Genomic DNA, 22,824 nt, shown 5'->3' with positions numbered 1-22,824 from the left:
TCCTCTAGTAGCTCTTCCTCGCTGAAAAGTGGATCTGAGCCTACAGCATATAATACTTCTCGCGGTGATGGAACAGAAAGGGACAGAGGCAGGTTGAGGATAGGTGAGGGCACAGGGCCTGCTCCCGGGCCATGCCAACTAAGGTTTGTGTCTGATGTCACTTGCGACGAAGTCAAAGATCGAGTCAACCATTCTAGAACGCTGGGTTGCTGGTCACGACACGACCGCCAGCTGACACTGGGAGCTCAGGCCTCTCGAAGTGACCCCTGATGCCATGGCCCCTTACTCTGCTGCGACCTCTGCATGCGCCAGAAACATTTAGGCCTTCGCCACTCCCCTGTGCAGGGCCTGCCGCTTCTCTGCCTCACATACTGTTGGATCAAATAACCAAATGTTAGATCAAATATTTTTTATTTCGCCACTAATACACAGCAAACAGGGCTTTAGAATATATCACTGCACCGCTGAACGACAATTAGGCCCTAATTTTTTTCAACACAACAGACTTTTCAACAAAAAAGTGCAACGCTGGACGGCGAATATATTTTTATTTCGCCACTAATACATGGCAAACAGGGCTGTAAATTATCTCACTGAACCGCTGAACGGCAATTAGGCCCTAATTTTTTTCTATTTTTACACTACACAAAATGCTTTTTAACAGATAAGTGCAATGCTGGATGGTGAATATATTTTTATTTTGCCACTAATACACAGCAAACTGGGCTTTAGAATATTTCACTGCACCGCAGAATGGCAATTAGGCCCTAATTTTTTTCTACTTTTAGGGTACTTTCACACTTGCGTTGTTGGATTCCGGCATGCAGTTCCATCGCCGGAACTGCCTGCCGGATCCTACAATCTGTATGCAAACGGACACCATTTGTAGACGGAGCCGGATGCGGATCTGTCTCACAAATGCATTTCAATAGAGGATCAGTCTCTCCAGTTGTAATCCGGAAAAAAGGATCTGGTATTTATCTTTTTCAGATTTTTAAAGGTCTGCGCTTAAAGGTTAAAGGTTACGTTTTTGCAGAACACTTGGGGCTGAATCCGGCATTAATGCATTTTAATGGAAAATTATGTCGGCATTCCGGCAAGTGTTCCGGAAATTTGGACGGAGAAAATTTTCTCCGTACAAAAAACGTACAGTGACTGAACTGAAGAAAGTACCCTTACACAAAAGGCTTTTCAACAGATAAGTGCAACGCTGAATGGCGAAATTTTTTTTATTTCGCCACTAATACACAGCAAACTGAGCTTTAGAATATATCACTGCACCGCTGAGCGGCAAAGATATTTTTCCTTTTTCCACTAATACACGAAAAAAAAGGGCTTTAAAACAGATAACTGTACCGCTGAGCGGCAAATATATTTTTCCTTTTTCCACTAATTCACGCAAAAAAGGGCTTTAAATCAGATAACTGCACCGCTGAGCGTCAAATATATTTTTACTTTTTCCACTAATGCACGCAAAAAAGGGCCTTAAAACAGATAACTGCACTGCTGAGCAGCAAATAAATTTTTTCCTTTTTCCACTAATTCACGCAAAAAAGGGCTTTAAATCAGATAACTGCACCGCTGAGTGGCAAATATATATTTTCCTTTTTCCACTAATACACGCAAAAAAGGGCTTTAAATCAGATAACTGCACCTCTGAGCGGCAAATATATTTTACTTTTGCCACTAATACACGACAAAAATGGCTGTAATTTTCACACTTCACCACAAAACGGCTAATAACATATAACATGCTTTAGAACATATAACTGCACCGCACTAGGGCAAAAAAAACGTAGAAATATTTCCTTGTAATAAACCCTGTTAATGCCTGTATCAAACAGCACTTGCACCCTAATAAGAACGGTGTGCTGAAATTACAGAGCTGTATAATGGCAATTTGGATCCCCAGTCAGTGCAGCACGGTGTAATATTACCCAGGCTGTCACCTCCCCTACTGAGCCCTGTTCAACAGAAACGCTGTGGAATGATTCCTCCCTATCCTTTCCCTACACCTTGAATAATCTTTCCCTGCACTTGTAAATCGTTTTTTTTCTTAGCACATGACGTTTTTTCTATCACTGTCCCTAGCGCCTGCAATGGTCTCTCCCTGCACTAAGTAAACTGGTAAATGGCAGAATCTAAGATGGCTGCCGCTATTTATAGGGCTGTGACATCACAGGGCTGGCTGCTGATTGGCTGCATGCATGGCATTGTGGGTGATCCCGCCTTCCCAGAGTTCCTTGCCCTGTCCTCACACGTGCAGCAGCCATTTTAGGAAAAAATGTGATTCGTTACCACGAAGCACGAGGAAATTCGCATTCGGTGCGAATCAAATTTTTCCTGAAATTTGGAACGAATTCCACTTTGTCAGCTTTGATTCGCTCATCTCTAGTTATTATCGTGCATGTGTGTGCAAGAACGCAATGTAAGCATGACAAGTTGGTGACAGACATATTTACCATAGCGGCAGACCATGCAACTGCTATGGGGCCTAGGGCAAGAGGGCGCCCCAGTCTTAGTTGGGATTATCTCCTCTTCTACTGGGGGTGAAAACTTGGTCAGGACTCTACCCTCTAAAGGAAAAACTTTAAGTTTAGTTGTTTAAATGAGGCAGTGGAAAAATGGCCCAAAAATGATTGGAAAGGGTATAAGCAGAAAACCTTCTGTCCTGTGTGGGGAGGGTCTGGTTTGATCCTTGCTATGGGGCCCTTACTTCTCTATGTACTCCACTGGTGACAGACTCCCTTTAAATGGTTCCATTAGAAAATACAACTTGTCCTGCAAAAAACAATCCCTCATACATAGTTACGTATGTTTTTTTTTCAACCATATTAAATATGTAACTATGAACTATTAAAATAAGTTACTGGACCTCTTCTCTGTATACTGACCATTGAGCATGTCTCTGTGATTTCCCATTACTGTTGAATAATGGTGAACTGAGTCCAAAGGGTGGAGGCGAAAGCTCTATAATACGTGTTAGTACGAGGAGGGGCATAACCCTAAGAGCTGTTTCACACGAGCGAGTCCATTGCGGGAATCACGCTCCGTGTATGAGTGTGATCCTCCGCTCTGGACTTGCAGGAGCGTACAGCATTATCGGGATTTATAATGCTATGTGTCTCTGCATGGCCTTTTTTCCACAGAATCATAGTGACATAAAGCTTATAGTATGATTCTGTAGAAATAAGGTCAAGCAGAGACACATTATAAATCATGATAATGCCGTGCGTTCCTGCAAGTCCAGAGCGGAGGATCACACTCATACACGGAGCGTGATTCCCACAATGGACTTGCTCGTGTGAAACAGCCCTAAGGGCACATCCACACATGTCAGAAAATGGAGCAGAAAACTCTGCTGCAGATTTGGCCACCAATCCATAACAAAAACTTCATTATAAAAAATGGCTGTGGATTTCACTCTCTCCACTGCAAAGGGTGAAATCCACAGTGGAGATCCGCAGCATAAATTGACATATTGCAGATTTCGAATCCGCATCGCAGGTCAATTTATGATGCAAATTTTTGACGGAGCATGTGCATAAGATTTGTCATCCACTTTGTTGGTACTGTACAGCGCTGCGGATTTGCTGCGAGAAAATCCAAGACCGCAAGTCCGTGGCATTTCTGTCATGTGGGAACATACTGTTAGGTCCCTTTCACACAAGCGAGTATTCAGCGCGGGTGCAATGCGTGATGCCAACGCATTGCGCTCGCACTGAATCCGGACCCATTCATTTCAATGGGTCTGTGTACATGAGCGTTGGTTTTTAAGTGCGGATGTGATGTGTTTTTTACAGATGGTTGCTAAGAGATGTTGTTTGTATACCTTCAGTTTTTTATCTAAAAACTGAACGCGATCGGATACTAAACTGAATGAACTTGCTTGCGAAATCGCTCATTTTTCACTGAACGCATCCGCAATGCATCCAGACCTAATCCGCTCATGGTCGTCTGCAAGGGGCCTTAGGGTGCTGGCATACGCTGTGGCTGTGCTGCGTTTTTGGTGCTGCAAAAAAACGCACCAAAAACAAATTCTGTTTTTGAAACAACATACCTGCATTTATGGTGCGTTAACTGAAAAAATGAATTACATTAATTACAAAATACACTAGAGTTACTTTAAAGAAGCAATCCCACAACAAAAGTTATTCTCTGACCTATCAGAAAGTTACATGATGTAAACTGTAGTGAAGGTAATCTTCTTAGCGGTGTCTGTATTTGTGAGTTATCCCCTGTGGCGAAACCAACCTCGCCACTGGGTGGTGGAGAAGCCTGGTTGCCAGCCTCTTGCCCCAGGATTATGTCCCCTCTCATCAGCCCATGCTAAACTTAAACCCCATGGCGATTTGATTGTGTTTGTGGCATCTGAGCGCTGTTCGGATATATTGAGCGCTCAGATCCAAGCCATCTGGGGATTTGTTAAATGTCTATATTTACTGTAATGGTTGGGACATTGTATATTTGAATAGTGATGTCTGTCCTATTGTCCCCACGTGTGTATTGGCGATTTCCCTTTGTCCTGAGAAATAATTGAATTACTCCTCGGTTGTCTCCAGGACAGAAGACATTGTTTAAAACGATGTATTCTCCTGCCTGTGATAATTACATCAACCCATTGTGTAAGGTAATTGTATCACAGGCAGAGGGGAAGATTTTGTATGGGAGTGTTTAAACTGTAGAGCTGTAAAGGATTGGCTGCTAGGTCATGTCCTCAGTTCCCAACCAGGTCCACAGGGGTGGTAACCTTGTTGGGAAATGTGTATGTCTTGTGTGTTCAATAAAAAGTTCCGGCTTTACATTCAACATAGAGCCTCGTCTCATGTGTATGGGGATTGCTATACGCTGTATACTCCCCTGGCTATAACTCCTAGCTCTTGTAAGAGCTGTTCCTGCTCTCTGGATTTAGGAGAGGTTCAGCCACTGGAGCCTGGAACCTTGTCGTAGGTCCAGGGTAGGTAGGAGACGGTGACACCTCAACCAAGTGGTTCGGCGGTTCGTGGGGTCTGCAGTGATTACGGTGTCAAGTGGAGTGCTTGGAGTCCTCGGGAAGCACTAGGAGCATCCATCGACGGAGGTACCCGGTCAGGGTGCCAGGAGATCCGTTACATTGGTGGCAAGCAGTGGGATGGCGTCCTAGTGCGAGGAGGACCAGCTCGGAGACACCATTCGTGGAACATATTGAGGGCAACGCTAGTATCCGTACAGCGCCCCTGGCTATAGCAGAATGGAAACAGCAGTGGAGTATGATGAGGGTGTCATGGATGACCGAGATACAGCCCGCAAAGGCATCTGGTACCAGGCACTGGGTATTGTGGAGTATCTGCGGGATGAGAGACTCTCCACGGAAGACCAGCGGTTGCAGAAGCGAGTAGCCCTGCGGATGCCCTTCCTGGGAGAGCAGCCCCGAGAGGAATGGGTAATGGAATTGGAACACCTAGCATGGCAGGAACTGTGGCTGGAAGATGCCTACCAGGCGCTCTGGTGGTATGGGGCACAGTACCTACCCAGGACAGCTGAGCATGACAAGCCAGAGGGAGAGGAGTTTGATGGTCCTGGCTTGTTATGGGAGACTTTTTCAGAGCTGGAGTTTGGGAGCCCTACACAAGCCCAGTTCAGGGACCTTTTTGAGTGGCGGGAGAGCAGATATGACTGGGACGACACTCACAAAATTGAGCAAGACCTGGTCCAGCTTAAAGGTCCCCATATACAGTAGACAGACGTCCAGTCCTTCCAAAATCAGCAGGTTTGCCCAGTTTTACTTGTCAGATAAGAAATGTAATTTACAGTTGTGTGCTGTAGGCTAGTGTTGGGCGAGCATGCTCGGCCGAACACTAATTTTACTCAAGCATCGCGATGCTCGGCACATGGCGGTGTTCAGCCGAATACCGCGTGTGCTCGAGCGCGATGCTCGAGTCTCCTCCCCGCACGTTTGTTGGCTGCTACTCAGCCAATAAACGTGCAGGTAAGTACTGCCATTCACTGTAATGCTGTAGCCATATATAGCACCCGATGACGCGTGTTCGGCTCAGTCTTAGTCAGGGAGAGCTGGAGAGCAGAAGGGAGAGATAGTGTAGGGAGTGAAATAGGAATATTTTAGCTTTTATACTTGTTATAGACCCAAAAGTCCTTTTAAGGACTACTGTTATGTGTGGGAGCAATATATATTTTTTGCGCAACCTGCACTAAATTGCTAAAACTTGTTAGAGACCCAAAAGTCCTTTTAAGAACTATAGTTGCATCTGGCAGCAATATATATTTTTAGCGCAACCTGCGCTAAATAGCTTGCAATTGTTTGGCCGCTGCAGACAGCGACATTACCTGCGCTACATCTCCAGTATAACGTTAGCGCTTCCGAAATATCAGTGACATTCAGTGTAATTTTTTTCGCCTCTGGTGACAGCGACATTATCTGCGCTACACAGCCTAAAAATATCTGTGACATCCAGTGTACTTTTTCCGTAGACGGTGTCCACTGCGGACAGTTACATTTCCTGCGCTACATCTCCTGTATAACGTTTGCGTATCCGAAATATCAGTGACATTCAGTCTAATTGCTTTGCTTCTGGTGGCAGTGACATTACCTGCGCTACATCTCCTGTATAACGTTAGCGCATCCGAAATATCAGTGACATTCAGTGTAATTTTTTCCGGCGCTGTTGACAGCGACATTATCTGCGCTACATCTCCTGTGTAACGCGTGCGCAGCCTAAAAATATCTGTGATATCCATTGTACTTTTTCCGTAGACGGTGTCCGCTACGGACAGTTACATTACCTGTGCTACACCTCCTGTATAACGTTTGCGTATCCGAAATATCAGTGACATTCAGTCTAATTTTTTTGCTGCTGGTGGCAGCGACATTACTTGTGCTATACCTCCTGTTTAACGTGTGCCTATCCTAAGTATCAGTGACATTAATTCAGTGTAATTTTGTATTAGGCGGTGGTGACAGCAACATTACTTGCGCTATACCTCCTGTTTTACGTGTGCGCATCCTAAATATCAGTGACATTCATTCAGTGTAATTTTTTATTAGGCGGTGGTGACAGCGACATTACTTGCGCTATACCTCCTGTGCGCATCCTAAAAATATCTGACATTCTGTGAACTTTATTTGCACATACACTTACAAAACCTGCGCTACTGTACGTGTGACATACTTGCAAGTATATATACCATTTAATATGCGCAAGGCGAGCAGTAAGAGATGGGGAAGTGGCCGTGCTGCTGATGGTGCACGCAGACGCTGTGGCCCTGGGTGTGGTGAAACTGTGCCTGCTGCCAGAGCACAAGAAACACACTCATCCACAATACCTAGCTTCATGTCCCAGTTTGCAGGGCGGCGCAGGACACCACTCTCGAAGTCAGACCAGTGCGACCAGGTGGTTGGTTGGATTGCAGCAGATAATGCTTCCAGTCGGTTAAGCACCACGCTGTCTTCCACAAAGTCCAGTCTCAGTAGCCAAGAGTCTGGTCAACAGAATCCTCACCCTGATACTCCTTCCACCCACCATGGACAGTCTTGGCAAACAAGTGATCCCACACTTGGATATTCAGAGGAGCTGTAGTCATCGCCATTCCTTAATGTGGGCCTCTCGCCAAGCCCGCTTGAAAAGGGACATGAGGAGATCTTGTGCCCTGATTCCCAAACTCTATAGCATCCACAGTCAGAAGAAGATGACGGTGGGGAACGGCAATTAGTGTTTCACGAGGTGGATGACGAGGATGAGACCCAGTTGTCAATAACTGAGATTGTTGTTAGGTCAACAAGTCAGGAGGATGACCAGAGTGAAGAAGTGGAAGAGGAGGTGCTGGACGATGAAGTCACTGACCCAACCTGGGAAGGTGGCAAGCCGAGCGAAGACAGCAGTACAGAGGGGGAGGGATCCGCAGCACCGCAACAGCCTGGAAGAGGCAGTGAGGTGGCAAAAGGGAGAAGGCAGGCCACACCAAACAGGCCCGCAACTGTTCCCCGGAGCACCCCCTTGCGGCAGTTTCCCTTGCCAAGGAGTAGGTGTTCCACAGTCTAGAGCTTTTTTTAGGAAAGTGCGGACAATAAAATAATTGTCATTTACAACCTGTTCCGTACCAAAATGAGCAGGGGCGTGAACACTAGCAACCTCACCACCACCAGCATGATCCACCACATGGCATCAAAGCACCCTAATAGGTGGGCCGAACGCCTGGGTCCACAACAAGTGTCTGCGGGTCACACCACTGCCTCCTCTTCCCCTGTGTTACGTGCTGGCCAATCCCCTGTCCAAGAAGGAGGCCCAGATGCCTCCCGCCCTGCACCCGGACCTTCACAAGCACCATCAGCTAGCACATCCACTACTGTGTCCCAGCGCAGTGTACAGATGTCTATACCCCAGGCCTTTGAACGAAAGCGCAAATACCCAGCCACCCATCCACAGACCATAGCACTAAATGTGCACCTTTCAAAATTGCTGGCCCTGAAAATGTTGCCATTTAGGCTTCTGGACACTGAGGTTTTCCGCTGTCATGGTCTTACCTTCTTGCTGCTCTCCTTCGTTTGACATGTGCTGGCGGCCATCTTGGGTTCTGGGTTTCTTGTAGCCTTCCACCCTGCGGCTCCTCCTTCCCCTGGGAGGAGCTGGATGCCTAGCTCATATATATAGGAGGTCTGTGGCTTCAGTTCCTTGCTTGGTCCTCCTGTGTTCACATGCTTCTAGACTGCTGCTGCTTCTGGTTCCTGATCCTGGCTTCGTCTGACTACCCTGCTGGTTCCTGATCCTGGCTTCGTCTGACTACCCTGCTGGTTCCTGATCCTGGCTTCGTCTGACTACCCTGCTGGTTCCTGATCCTGGCTTCGTCTGACTACCCTGCTGGTTCCTGATCCTGGCTTCGTCTGACTACCCTTCTGGTTCCTGACCTCTGGCTTCGCAAAGACTCTGCTCGGTTTCACCATCCGTTTGGACTTTTGCTTTACAGCTTTATTTTCAATAAAGCCTTCTTATTTTCACTTATCTCTTGTTGTACGTCTGGTTCATGGTTCCGTGACATTAGGACCAAGCCATGAATTCTGACGGTACAGGGCCATCCTCGCTACCCACGCTGGTTGCCAGACTTGATCAGCAGGATCACCTGTTGGGTCGGTTCGCTGTGGCGTTGCAAACCCTGCTTGAACGCACGGCTCATTTCGCTCCCGTTGCCGATGGGTCGGTTGTCGCTCCTGGGCTCGCTCCTACTGCCGCTCCGGTTGTTGCGCCAGAGTCTACCCCGACACCTGTTGTTGCGCCTGCGGTGTTTCGGGGTATGACCGGTTCTGCCCCTCTTCCACAGCGCTTTGGGGGAGAGCCAACTCAGTGCCGAGGTTTCCTTAACCAGGTGGGCATTTATTTCGAGTTGATGCCACATGCCTTTCCTACTGAGAGATCAAAGGTGGGCTTCTTGATCTCGCTGCTCTCGGACAAGGCCTTGGCCTGGGCCAGCCCTTTATGGGAGAACAACAATCCGGTGGTTGCCGAGTTTTCCGGTTTTGTTGCTTCTCTTCGGAAGGTATTCGATGTGCCGGCTCGTGCTGCCTCTGCTGCGAAGCTCCTTATGTCCATCAGACAGGGTTCACGATCCGTAGCTGAATACGCCATTGAGTTTCGTACCCTGGCAGCAGAGGTGGGCTGGAATAATGAGGCTCTGGTCGCTGCTTTCTCTCATGGTCTCTCGGATGCCTTGAAGGATGAGGTTGCAGCTAAGGACCTACCAGTTGAGCTCGAGTCTCTTATTTCTTTCCTGATTTTGATTGACACCAGACTCAGGGAGAGACCTTCCTTTAAGGAGAACCTGCGGAGGTCTTCTAACAGATTGGTGCCTACGTTTGCTGTCCCACCCGTGCCTCCCTCTCCTCCCACGCCTCCTGGGGATGACTTGTCTGGGGGTGAACCCATGCAGCTGGGGTTTGCTCGCCTGTCCGAGGGGGAGAGGGCACTCCGGAGACGCGAGGGCCGATGCATGTACTGTGGTCTCGGTGGGCATTTTCGGTTGGCATGTCCGAACCGTCCGGGGAATGCTCGTACCCTGAGATCCTGTCGGGGGCAGATCTTGGGTGGAGTCTCCTCGTCCCCGGTTTCCCGTGTTGACAAACCACTGATCACTGTTGTCCTCTCCTGGGTCGGGGGCTCGGTGACGACCCAGGCGTTGGTGGACTCTGGTGCTGGTGGTTTGTTCATTGATAGTGTGTTCGCTGCCGCCAATTCCATTCCTCTGCAGGCTCGAGGTTCCCCACTGGCTCTTGAGGCGATAGACGGCAGACCCCTTCTGCCGCCACACGTGACTCATGAGACCCTTCCAGTGGGGATAGCCATTGGTGCCGTTCACAGAGAGTCGGTCTGCCTCCAGGTTATTTCGTCTCCACACTACTCGGTGGTCTTGGGGTACCCCTGGCTCCAGAAGCATAATCCGACTTTCGATTGGAGATCGGTCGAGATCCTCTCGTGGTCACCGCAGTGTGGGGCTAGTTGCATCCATGGGTCTGTCAAGTTGCTGTGTACTTCCTCGGACTCTCTGTTGCCTCCTGAATACGAGGAGTACCGGGATGTATTCGATAAGGTGCGCGCGGTTGCCCTACCTCCGCACCGCCCATACGATTGTGCCATAGAGTTACAATCTGGTGCCGTTCCTCCTCGTGGCAAAGTCTATCCACTGTCGGTAGCGGAGAATGAGGCCATGGAGGAGTACGTGAGGGAGGCGCTTTCACGCGGACACATTCGCAAGTCTTCGTCCCCGGCAGGGGCTGGATTTTTCTTTGTGAAAAAGAAGGGCGGTGAGTTGAGGCCTTGCATCGATTACAGGGGTCTCAATCGCATCACGATCAAGAACGCTTACCCGATACCCTTGATTTCCGAGCTGTTCGATCGCCTTAAAGGGGCCACGGTCTTTACCAAACTCGACCTGAGGGCGGCATATAACCTGGTAAGGATCAAGGCGGGCGATGAGTGGAAGACCGCGTTTAACACCAGGACCGGTCATTACGAATCCTTGGTTATGCCCTTTGGGTTGTGCAATGCGCCCGCAGTCTTTCAGGAATTCATCAACGATGTTTTCCGTGACCTGTTGCAGCAGTGTGTGGTAGTCTATTTGGATGACATCTTGGTATATTCTGAATCCATGGAGGCCCACATTCTGGATGTCAGACGAGTGTTGCAACGGTTACGAGAGAACAAGCTGTTCGGTAAGCTTGAGAAATGCGAATTTCACCGATCCCAGGTAACCTTCTTAGGTTACATCATTTCCGCTGAGGGGTTCTCCATGGATCCTGAGAAGGTTTCGGCTGTCTTACAGTGGCCCCAGCCCAGTGGTCTTCGTTCCCTGCAGCGCTTTTTGGGCTTCGCCAATTATTATCGGAAGTTCATCAGGGACTTTTCCATGCTGGCCAAGCCTCTCACGGATCTGACCAGGAAGGGCAGTAATTCCCAGGTCTGGCCGCTCGAGGCCATCCGAGCTTTTGAGGCCCTAAAGTCCGCCTTTGTGTCGGCTCCGATTCTGTCGCATCCCAACCCTGGGTTGCCCTTTGTCCTCGAGGTGGACGCGTCTGAGACGGGAGTAGGCGCCCTTCTGTCTCAGCGTAGAACACCAGAGGGTCCTCTGCTTCCTTGTGGGTTTTACTCTCGGAAACTGTCTTCCGCGGAGTGCAACTATCAGATTGGTGACAGGGAGTTATTGGCCATCGTGCAGGCCCTTAAAGAATGGAGGCACTTGCTCGAGGGTTCGGTGGTTCCGGTTCTCATCCTGACGGACCACAAGAATCTGACCTACCTTTCTGAGGCCAAGAGATTGACACCACGTCAGGCCAGATGGGCTCTGTTCTTGTCACGTTTTAATTACGTGGTCTCCTACCTACCCGGTTCCAAGAACATCAGGGCGGATGCCTTATCACGGCAGTACTCCGAGCTGTCCAGGGAGGAGTCGATTCCGACTTCGGTCATACCTCCGAATCAGATCCTGGCCGCCATTCGCACCAGCCTGACCTCTCCCCTGGGTGAGCAGATTTTGGCGGCTCAATCTGGTGCTCCCTCTGGGAGACCCAACGGCAGATGTTTTGTGCCTGAGGAGTTGCGCACCCGGTTGTTGCGAACCTACCATAACTCCAAGACCGCGGGGCATCCTGGAAAGAATCAGCTGTCCTGGGCTGTTTCACGTCTGTTCTGGTGGCCTTCCCTACGTTCCGACATCGCCGCATATGTAGCGGCATGCTCCGTTTGTGCCCAGAGTAAGTCCCCTCGGCACCTTCCGTTGGGCCTTCTGCAACCCATAGCCACCGGGGAGCGCCCATGGTCACACCTGGGGATGGATTTCATTGTGGACCTCCCTGCATCCCGAGGCCATACGGTCATTCTCATGATTGTGGATCGGTTTTCCAAAATGTGCCACTGTGTTCCTCTCAAGAAGTTACCCTCTGCACAAGAGTTGGCCACGATTTTTGCCAGGGAGGTCTTCCGGTTGCACGGTTTGCCTAAGGAGATTGTGTCGGATCGGGGGAGTCAGTTTGTGTCCAGGTTCTGGCGCGCCTTTTGCTCCCAGTTGGGGATTCATCTCTCCTTCTCCTCGGCCTACCACCCTCAGTCCAATGGGGCCGCAGAACGATCCAATCAGGCCTTGGAGCAATTCCTTCGTTGCTATGTCTCCGATCACCAAGACAATTGGGTTGACCTCCTGCCTTGGGCTGAGTTTGCCAGGAACACGGCGGTGAACTCTTCCTCTGGGACGTCTCCCTTCATGGCCAATTATGGGTTCCAACCTGCCGTGTTACCGGAGGTATTCTCTCCCCAGGATATTCCGGCTGTGGAGGATCACCTTTCCGTCCTACGTGCTTCTTGGGTACAGATCCAGAAGTCCCTTGAGGTCTCTGCGCAGCGCCAGAGACTCCAGGCTGATCGCAGACGAGCGCCTGCTCCTTCCTACCAGGTCGGAGACCGTGTATGGTTGTCCACCCGCAACCTCAACCTTCGAGTGCCCACTCCCAAGCTGGCGCCTCGCTTTGTTGGTCCCTTCCGAGTGCTTCGCAGGGTAAACCCGGTAGCCTATGCCCTTGCGCTTCCACCTGGCATGCGGATCTCCAACGTGTTTCATGTCTCCCTGTTGAAGCCACTGGTGTGTAATCGTTTCACTTCCTCGGTTCCTCGGCCTCGTCCGGTCCAAGTGGGCAATCGTGAGGAATATGAGGTGAGCAATATCCTGGACTCACGCCTGGTCCGCGGTCGGTTGCAGTTTTTGGTCCATTGGCGTGGTTATGGTCCAGAGGAGCGTTCCTGGGTTCCCTCCGCAGATGTCCATGCTCCTGCCTTGCTCCGAGCCTTCCACGCACGCTTCCCTCAGAAACCGTTTTGTGCTCCGCGGAGGAGGGGCCCTTGAGGGGGAGGTACTGTCATGGTCTTACCTTCTTGCTGCTCTCCTTCGTTTGACATGTGCTGGCGGCCATCTTGGGTTCTGGGTTTCTTGTAGCCTTCCACCCTGCGGCTCCTCCTTCCCCTGGGAGGAGCTGGATGCCTAGCTCATATATATAGGAGGTCTGTGGCTTCAGTTCCTTGCTTGGTCCTCCTGTGTTCACATGCTTCTAGACTGCTGCTGCTTCTGGTTCCTGATCCTGGCTTCGTCTGACTACCCTGCTGGTTCCTGATCCTGGCTTCGTCTGACTACCCTGCTGGTTCCTGATCCTGGCTTCGTCTGACTACCCTGCTGGTTCCTGATCCTGGCTTCGTCTGACTACCCTTCTGGTTCCTGACCTCTGGCTTCGCAAAGACTCTGCTCGGTTTCACCATCCGTTTGGACTTTTGCTTTACAGCTTTATTTTCAATAAAGCCTTCTTATTTTCACTTATCTCTTGTTGTACGTCTGGTTCATGGTTCCGTGACATCCGCAACCTGATGGCGGTGGCTGTCCCGCGGTACTCTGTCCCCAGCCGCCAATATTTTTCACAATGTGCAGTCCCAGCCTTATACCAGCATGTGTCACGTAACATCACCCATGCCCTGACCAACGCAGTTTTGGGAAGGTCCACTTAATGACTGACACATGGACAAGTGCTTTTGGCCAGGGACGTTACATTTCCCTGACGGCACACTGGGTGAACGTTGTGGAGGCCGGGAGTCATACCCTGGGATGGCAGAGGTGCTACCGGCGCCAAGGATTGTGGGCCCTACTTCCATCATGGTTTCCGCTGCCACCTACGTTAGTGACTGCAACCCCCCTTCTCCTCCTCCGCCTCCTCCTCCACTTCCACCTCTGAATTATCATCTTGCAGCACCAGTCAGCCATAAGTTAGTAGCTGGAAGCAGTGTAGCACTGCAGTGGGGAAGCGGCAACAGGCTGTACTTAAACTGATCTGCTTAGGTGACAAACAGCACACCGCCGCAGAGCTGTGGCAGGGGATAAGGGACCAGACTGAGCTGTGGCTCTCGCCACTCAACCTAGAACCAGGCATGGTTGTGTCTGACAATGGCTGTAACTTGGTGGCGGCTTTGGAGCTCGACAAGCTCACACGCATACCATGCCTAGCACACGTTTTCAACCTAGTGGTTTAGCGGTTTCTCAAAACCTACCTCAATTTGCCTGAGCTACTTGTGAAGGTGCACCGCGTGTGTGCCCATTTCCGCAAGTCGTCGACAGCTTCCGCCGGTCTGTTAATGCTACAGCAGCGCTTGCAATTGCCAGCTCACCGACTGTTGTGCGACATGAGCACGCGCTGCAACTCGACGTTCCACATGTTGGCCAGGCTTTGTGAGCATCAGAGGGCAGTAGTGGAATACCAGCTGCAACATGGTCGTCTCCTTTCCAGTCAGCTTCCACTCTTCACAAGCTACGAGTGGGCATTGATGTCTGACCTCTGTGAGGTTTTACGCAACTTTGAGGAATCAACACAGATAGTGAGCGGCGATAACGCTATTATCAATGTAACCATCCCACTTCTGTGTCTACTTAAACGCTCGCTGCTCACAATTAAGGCGGACGCTTTGCATGTGGAAGAGGTGGAAATGGGGGAAGAAAGTACACAGGGTTATAGCCAACCACCCTCTGTTCGTCTTCTCAGCGCGAATTGGATGATGAGGAGGAGCAGGAGACTGTTTTATTCCATCTGTTCAGCATGGATGGGTAGAAGAAGAGGAAGAGGATGAGGCGATTGAGAGTCATCCTCCTGATGAGGACAGCGAAGTCTTGTCTGTTGGGACTCTGGCACACATGACTGACTTTATGTTATGCTGCCTTTCCAGTGACCCTCGCGTTGTATGCATTGTGGCCAACACTGATTACTAGTTGTTCCCCCTTCTCGATCCCCCGCTATAAAGAGAACTTCTCATCTCTCATTCCTGTGGTGGAGAGGACCAGCAAAATGGTGCAATACCAGAATCCTTGTGGAGAAATTGCTCCAAAAAGTTCCAGCTGACAACGCTGGCTGCAGAGTACGTAGTTCCTTGGCCAACCGAGGAGGGGGAACGAGGGGAACACACAGCAGTTCCAACAGAGGCAGGGCAACACTCTCCAAGGCCTGGGACAGTTTTATGACACCCCGCCAGCACCCTCAACCTGATGCGCGGCCTAGTGTCACAAGGAGGGAAACATTTTGGAAGATGGTGAAGGAGTACGTAGCAGACCCTGTCAGCGTCCTCAGTGATCCCTGTGTGCCTTACAACTATTGGGTGTCCAAGCTGGACACGTGGCATGAACTGGCGCTCTACACCTTGGAGGTGCTGCTGGGGGCATAATAACTGATAAGCGCATACGCCTGTCAACTGAAAATGCTGACCAGTTGACTCTTATAAAAATTAACACGGCTTGGATTGCCCCTGACTTCTCTACTCCACCAGAGGAAAGCAGCTGAACATAAAGGCACTCTAAATGAGGCTTTTATGGTGTATTGAATACACTGTATTACCATGCACCCCTTCCACCACTAAAAAGGGTATATGGTTCAATCTCCCTTTTCTCGTCCTCCTCCTCCATCATATCAACATGCTTATTAGGCTGCCCTCGCTCCTAATGTTTTAGAGGGTCAGCTCAGCAGCGGGCTGTCACCCATGTTTTAGAGGGTCACCAGTAGGCCCTCACCCATAATGTTTTTGAGGGTCACCAGCAGGCCCTCAACCATAATGTTTTAGAGGGTCAGCTCAGCAGCAGACCCTCACCCCTAAATTATTAGATGGTCAGCTCGGCAGCAGGCCCTCGCCCACAAATTTTTTTAGATGGTCAGCTCGGCAGCAGGCCCTCGCCCACCAAATTTTTTAGATGGTCAGCTCGGCAGCAGGCCCTTGCCCACAAAGTTTTTTAGATGATCAGCTCGGCAGCAGGCCCTCGCCCATAATGTTTTAGATGGTCAGCTCGGCAGCAGGCCCTCGCCCACAACATTTTTAGATGGTCAGCTCGGCAGCAGGCCCTCGCCCACAAATTTTTTTAGATGGTCAGCTCAGCAGCAGGCCCTCACCCCTAATGTTTTAGATGGTCAGCTCAGCAGCAGACTCTCACCCCTAATGTTATGGAGGGTCACCAGCAGGCCCTTGCTCCTAATGTTTTTGAGGGTCACTAGCAGGCCATCAATCATAATTTTTCAAGGGTGTGTATGATGCCCTCCTTTATGTGTAATAAAGGGTGTATTGGAGTGCCGGCTCCTTGTAATTTTTGCCAGCCCTTTCCCTTAGTGCATAGGCTTTATGAGTGTAGGAGTCCCACTACCTGAACAATTGTACCACAATGTGAATGAGGCCCTCCTTTATGTGATATACAGGTTGTATCGGAGTGCCTCTTCCTTGTAATTTTTGGCAGCACTTGCACTTTATATACAAGTAAGGCTACTTTCACACTGCCGTTCAGAGCGGGTCCGTCTGATGTCTGCTCAGACGGATCCGCTCCTATAATGCAGACGTTTGTATCCGTTCAGAACGGATCCGTGTGCATTATAACTTAGAAAAAATTCTAAGTGTGAAAGTAGCCTGAACGGATCCGTCCAGACTTTACATTGAATGTCAATGGGGACGGATCCGTTTGAAGATTGAGCCATATTGTGTCATCTTCAAACGGATCCGTCCCCATTGACTTACATTGTAAGTCTGGACGGATCCGCTTGCCTCCGCACGGCTAGGCGGACACCCGAACGCTGCAAGCAGCGTTCAGGGGTCCGCTTGCTGAGCCGAGCGGAGGCTGAACGCCGCCAGACTGATGCATTCTGAGCGGATCCGCGTCCACTCAGAATGCATTAGGGCTGGACGGATGCGTTCGGGGCCGCTTGTGAGCCCCTTCAAACGGAGCTCACGAGCGGACACCCGAACGCAGGTGTGAAAGTAGCCTAAAGATACAAGAAAAAATGTTTCATAACAATTTTTCCTCTAAAATCTAATTTATCTTCGGTTTTGTGCTTATTATTGTCAGTCTGTAAAAGTGGCGTACTACTCGTACAACATCGTTCCCAGCAGCGACCTAGAAGTCCGAGATGCATCTAGACATCCTCCCCATGCTGTTCCCGAATCATTTCAGTGGTGTTTCCATTAATTTCTGACCTTTTACTATGAACCAGGCACCCTCCCCTCTTTATTGCAGGGGGTGCCTGGTTTAAAGCTCGGGTTCTCCCATTGACTACCATTGTGCTCGGGTGCTCGGTAGAGCACCCGAGCATCCCGGAGTGTTCTACTCGAGCACCCGAGCACTTTGATGCTCGACCATCACTACTGTAAACACATTCCCAATTATCGGACTTTCTGAAATATACTGTATCTTCGCACGGGTATATTTAATCTATTGCATTTAATGTTTGTGTGTGTGTTGTTAAAAGATGTCGACAGTATCAACTATAACAGTGACATCTACAGTACCCTGCCCCCTTAACAGTGACCTCAACAGCCCCCCACCCCTTAACACTGATCCCCCCCCCCAAAGTGCCCTGTCTCCTTAAAATGGGACCTCCACAGCAGCCCACCCCCTTAACTTTGACCTTCACAGCAGCCTGCCCCTTTAACAGTGAGTTCCCCAGCACGCCACCCCCTTGACAGTGACCTTCACAGGGGACAGTGACCTCCACCATTCCCGGCCCCCTTAAGAGAGACCTTCACAGCGACTGCCCCTTTAACAATCACTGCCACAGTACCCCGCTCCCTTAACAGTGACCTACTCTACCCCGCTCTTTTAACCTCCTCCCGGCCGCCTAACGCAGGGATGCGTCCTGCGGGCGGGCGGTTTGTTCCTCCTAGACGCATATACGCGTCATCTCGCGAGACGCGAGATTTCCTGGGAACTCGCGGGCACAGGTGCGCGCGTTCACATGATTGGAAAGTAAACGAGCTGATCTACAGCCTGCCAGCGAATGATCGCCGCTGTGTTCGCCCGATCAGGCCTGATCTTGTGCGCACACTTGCGTTCAGTCCCACCACAGTGACAGAATTTTATTTTTTTATGATCACTGCAAAAACACCGTAAAATCGCTGCGGCGCTATAAAGATCACTTTTGAGGGGCATGGAGAGTTCATAGAAGATCTTTTTTTTTTTGGCACAAGTTAGCGGAAATAGATTTTTTATTTTATTCTTTTCTTACAAAGTCTCTTATTCCACTAACTTGTGACAAAAAATTAAATCTCACATGAACTCACCATACCCCTCACGGAATCCAAATGCGTAAAAATTTTTTGACATTTATATTCCAGACTTCTTCTCACACTTTAGGGCCCCTAAAATGCCAGAGCAGTATAAATACCCCACATGTGACCCCATTTTGGAAAGAAGACACCCCAAGGTATTCCGTGAGGGGCATGGCGAGTTTATGTAAAATTTTATTTTTTGTCACAAGTTAGTGGAATATGAGACTTTGTAAGAGAAAAAAAATATATAAAAAATAAATAAAAATCATTTCCTGCTAACTTGTGCCAAAAAAAAATATTCTAGGAACTCGCCATGCCCCTCACAGAATATCTTGGGGTGTCTTCTTTCCAAAATGGGGTCACTTGTGGGGTATTTATACTGCCCTGGTAGTATATCGTAGTATATTTTTTATACAAAGTTGGTATTCACCACACTACACTACACCCCCCCTGTCACTTATTAACCCCTTATTAACCCCTGATCACCCGATATAGACTCCCTGATCACCCCCCTGTCATTGATCACCCCCCTGTAAGGCTCCATTCAGACGTCCGTATGTGTTTTGCGGATCCGCAAAACACGGACACCGCGGATCCGCAAAACACGGACACCGGCAACGTGCTTTCCGCATTTTCCGGATCCGCACATTGCCAGAACTATATAGTTTGCGGACAAGAATAGGACATGTTCTATAGGCTCTACAAAAAAAGCAGTGTTCGCCCGATCCCTTTCCGCTAACTTGTGACAAAAAGTTCAATCTTTCATGGACTCAATATGCCCCTCAGCGAATACCTTGGGGTGTCTACTTTCCAAAATGGGGTCATTTGTGGGGTGTGTTTACTGTTCTGGCATTTGGGGAGGGGCTAAATTGGGGGCAACCCCGTAAAGCCTAAAGGTACTCATTGGACTTTCGGCCCCTTTACGCACCTAGGCTGCAAAAAAGTGTCACACATGTGGTATCGCCGTACTCAGGAGAAGTAGGGCAATGTGTTTTGGGGTATATTTTTACATATACCCATACTGTGTGTGAGAAATATCTCTGTTATGGACAACTTTTAATTTTTTTTTATACAAAGTTGTCAATTTACAGAGATATTTCTCTCACCCAGCAGGGATATATGTAAAAATACACCCCAAAACACATGTGTGACACTTTTTTGCAGCCTAGGTGCGTAAAGGGGCCGAAGGTCCAACGAGTACCTTTAGGCTTTACGGGGTTGCTCCCAATTTAGCCCCGCCCCAAATGCCAGAACAGTAAACACACCCCACAAATGACCCCATTTTGGAAAGTAGACACCCCAAGGTATTCGCTGAGGGGCATATTGAGTCCATGAAAGATTGAACTTTTTGTCACAAGTTAGCAGAAAGGGAGACTTTGTGAGGAAAAAAAAAAGAAAATAATTTTCCGCTAACTTGTGCCAAAAAAAATAATCTTCTATGAACTCGCCATGCCCCTCACAGAATACCTTGGGGTGTCTTCTTTCCAAAATGGGGTCACTTGTGGGGTATTTATACTGCCCTGGCATTTTAGGGGCCCTAAAGCGTGAGAAGTAGTTTGGAATCCAAATGCGTAAAAAATGCCCTGTGAAATCGTAAAGATACTCATTGGAATTTAGGCCCCTTTGCGCACCTAGGCTGCAAAAAAGTGTCACACATGTGGTATCGCCGTACTCAGGAGAAGTAGGGCAATGTGTTTTGGGGTATATTTTTACATATACCCATACTGTGTGTGAGAAATATCTCTGTAAATGACAACTTTTTAATTTTTTTTATACAAAGTTGTCAATTTACAGAGATATTTCTCTCACCCAGCAGGGATATATGTAAAAATACACCCCAAAACACATGTGTGACACTTTTTTGCAGCCTAGGTGCGTAAAGGGGCCGAAAGTCCAACGAGTACCTTTAGGCTTTACGGGGTTGCTCCCAATTTAGCCCCGCCCCAAATGCCAGAACAGTAAACACACCCCACAAATGACCCCATTTTGGAAAGTAGACACCCCAAGGTATTCGCTGAGGGGCATATTGAGTCCATGAAAGATTGAACTTTTTGTCACAAGTTAGCAGAAAGGGAGACTTTGTGAGGAAAAAAAAAAGAAAATAATTTTCCGCTAACTTGTGCCAAAAAAAATAATCTTCTATGAACTCGCCATGCCCCTCACAGAATACCTTGGGGTGTCTTCTTTCCAAAATGGGGTCACTTGTGGGGTATTTATACTGCCCTGGCATTTTAGGGGCCCTAAAGCGTGAGAAGTAGTTTGGAATCCAAATGCGTAAAAAATGCCCTGTGAAATCGTAAAGATACTCATTGGAATTTAGGCCCCTTTGCGCACCTAGGCTGCAAAAAAGTGTCACACATGTGGTATCGCCGTACTCAGGAGAAGTAGGGCAATGTGTTTTGGGGTGTATTTTTACATATACCCATACTGTGTGTGAGAAATATCTCTGTAAAATGACAACTTTGTATTAAAAAAATGGGAAAAGTTGTCTTTTACAGAGATATTTATCTCACCCAGCATGGGTATATGTAAAAATACACCTCAAAACACATTGCCCTACTTCTTCTGAGTACGGCGATACCACATGTGTGACTCTTTTTTGCAGCCTAGGTGCGCAAAGGGGCCCAAATTCCAATGAGTACTTTTAGGATTTCACAGGGCATGTTTACGCATTTGGAATCCAAACTACTTCTCACACTTTAGGGCCCCTAAAATGCAATACCCCACAAGTGACCCCATTTTAGAAAGAAGACACCCCAAGGTATTCCGTGAGGGGTATGGTGAGTTCATGTAAAATTTTATTTTTTGTCACAAGTTAGTGGAATATGAGACTTTGTAAGAATTTTTTATTTTTTATTTTAAATAATTTTCCGCTAACTTGTGACAAAAAATAAAAACTGAGCAACCGAGCAATAAACCGTGAAAGTAGTGTAGTGCAGAATTGTAAAAAGTGGTCTGGTCATTAAAGGGGTTATCCCACTTCGCCTTTTCATACTTACCTGCTGCCACCGCGCCGTTCACTTCCTGGATTCTGGCTGGGGGCGGGCTTCATCTTGATTGAAGTCTTCTCCTGGCCGGGCCGCGCGCTGGACTGAACGCGCACGCTGCCGCGCATGCGCCATGTGACTTATTTCTGGCCAGTATAGTACAGAGCCGGCGTGCGCGTTCGCAGCTCTGTACTATTCTGGCCGGGAAGAAGTCACCGTCGCGCATGCGTGGCAGCGTGCGCGTTCAGGACAGCGAGCAGCCCGGCCGGGAGAAAAGAAGGAGTCTTCTGAGCAAGCGCGACCATCGGGATTCTGGAGAAGAGCGGTGGCCGTAACCAGGGGAGACCGAGTCACAACAATAAGGTAAGTGGGGATGAATTTCTCCTAAACGGTGGGAATTTGTTAATCAAGTATATTTACAAAAATGATCACTGTCAAATCATTAACTGATTTAACAGTGATCATTATGATGGGATAACCCCTTTAAAGGGGTTTAAGCTAGGGGAGCTGAGGTGGTTAACAGTGACCTCACAGTACCCCGCTGCCTTAACAGTGACCTCACAGTACCCCATTGCCCCTTTAATAGTGGCCTCCACAGTCCCCTCCTCCCTTAACAGTGACCTCCACAGTGCCTGCCCTCTTAACAGTAACATCCACAGTGCCCTTTAACAGTGACCTCCACAGCGGCTGTCCCTTTATTAGTGACTTCCACAGTACCCAGTCTCGTTAACAATGATTTCCACAATAACCCGCCCCTTAACAGTGACCTCCACAGAGCTTCGTTCCCTTAAAATGTGACATCCACAACACCCGCCCCCTTAACAGTGACGTCTACAGCACCCCGCCCCTTAATACTGACCTCCATTGCGGACCATCCCCTTAACTGTGACCTCCACCGTTCCATGCCCCCTTAACAGTGACCACCACAGCACCCTGCCCCCTTAACAGTGACCTCCACACTAGCCTCCCCTTTATTAGTGACCTCCACAGTACCCCATCTCATTAACGTTGATTTCCACAACACCCCGACCCCTTAACAGTGGCCTCTACAGCAATATGCCCCTTAACACTGATCTCCATAGTGGACCGTCCCCTTAACTGTGACCTCCACAGCAGCCTGCCCCTAGGGTGGCCAGACAGTCCAGCTTTCAGACTCCCTGCCCTCCCCTCCGGCTCATGTCCTTTTGAACAACTCACTCTCAGACAGCAGCACTGTGCTGTCTGAGCGTGAGCTGCAGGGAGAAAGTCACCCTCCTTCC

General features: G+C 49.0%; 1 protein-coding gene across 1 annotated transcript in view; it reads left to right on the top strand.

Moving 5' to 3' along the window:
* TRPV1 (transient receptor potential cation channel subfamily V member 1) overlaps positions 1 to 22,824 on the top strand; it is a 101,791-nt gene that overhangs the window by 71,075 nt on the left and 7,892 nt on the right. The window lies entirely within an intron of this gene.

Source organism: Bufo bufo, chromosome 3, assembly GCF_905171765.1.
Source record: "Bufo bufo chromosome 3, aBufBuf1.1, whole genome shotgun sequence".
Classification (NCBI taxonomy): Eukaryota; Metazoa; Chordata; class Amphibia; order Anura; family Bufonidae; genus Bufo; species Bufo bufo.
Note: the sequence above shows the minus strand (reverse complement) of the source record. Positions and strands in the feature narration are given on the sequence as shown.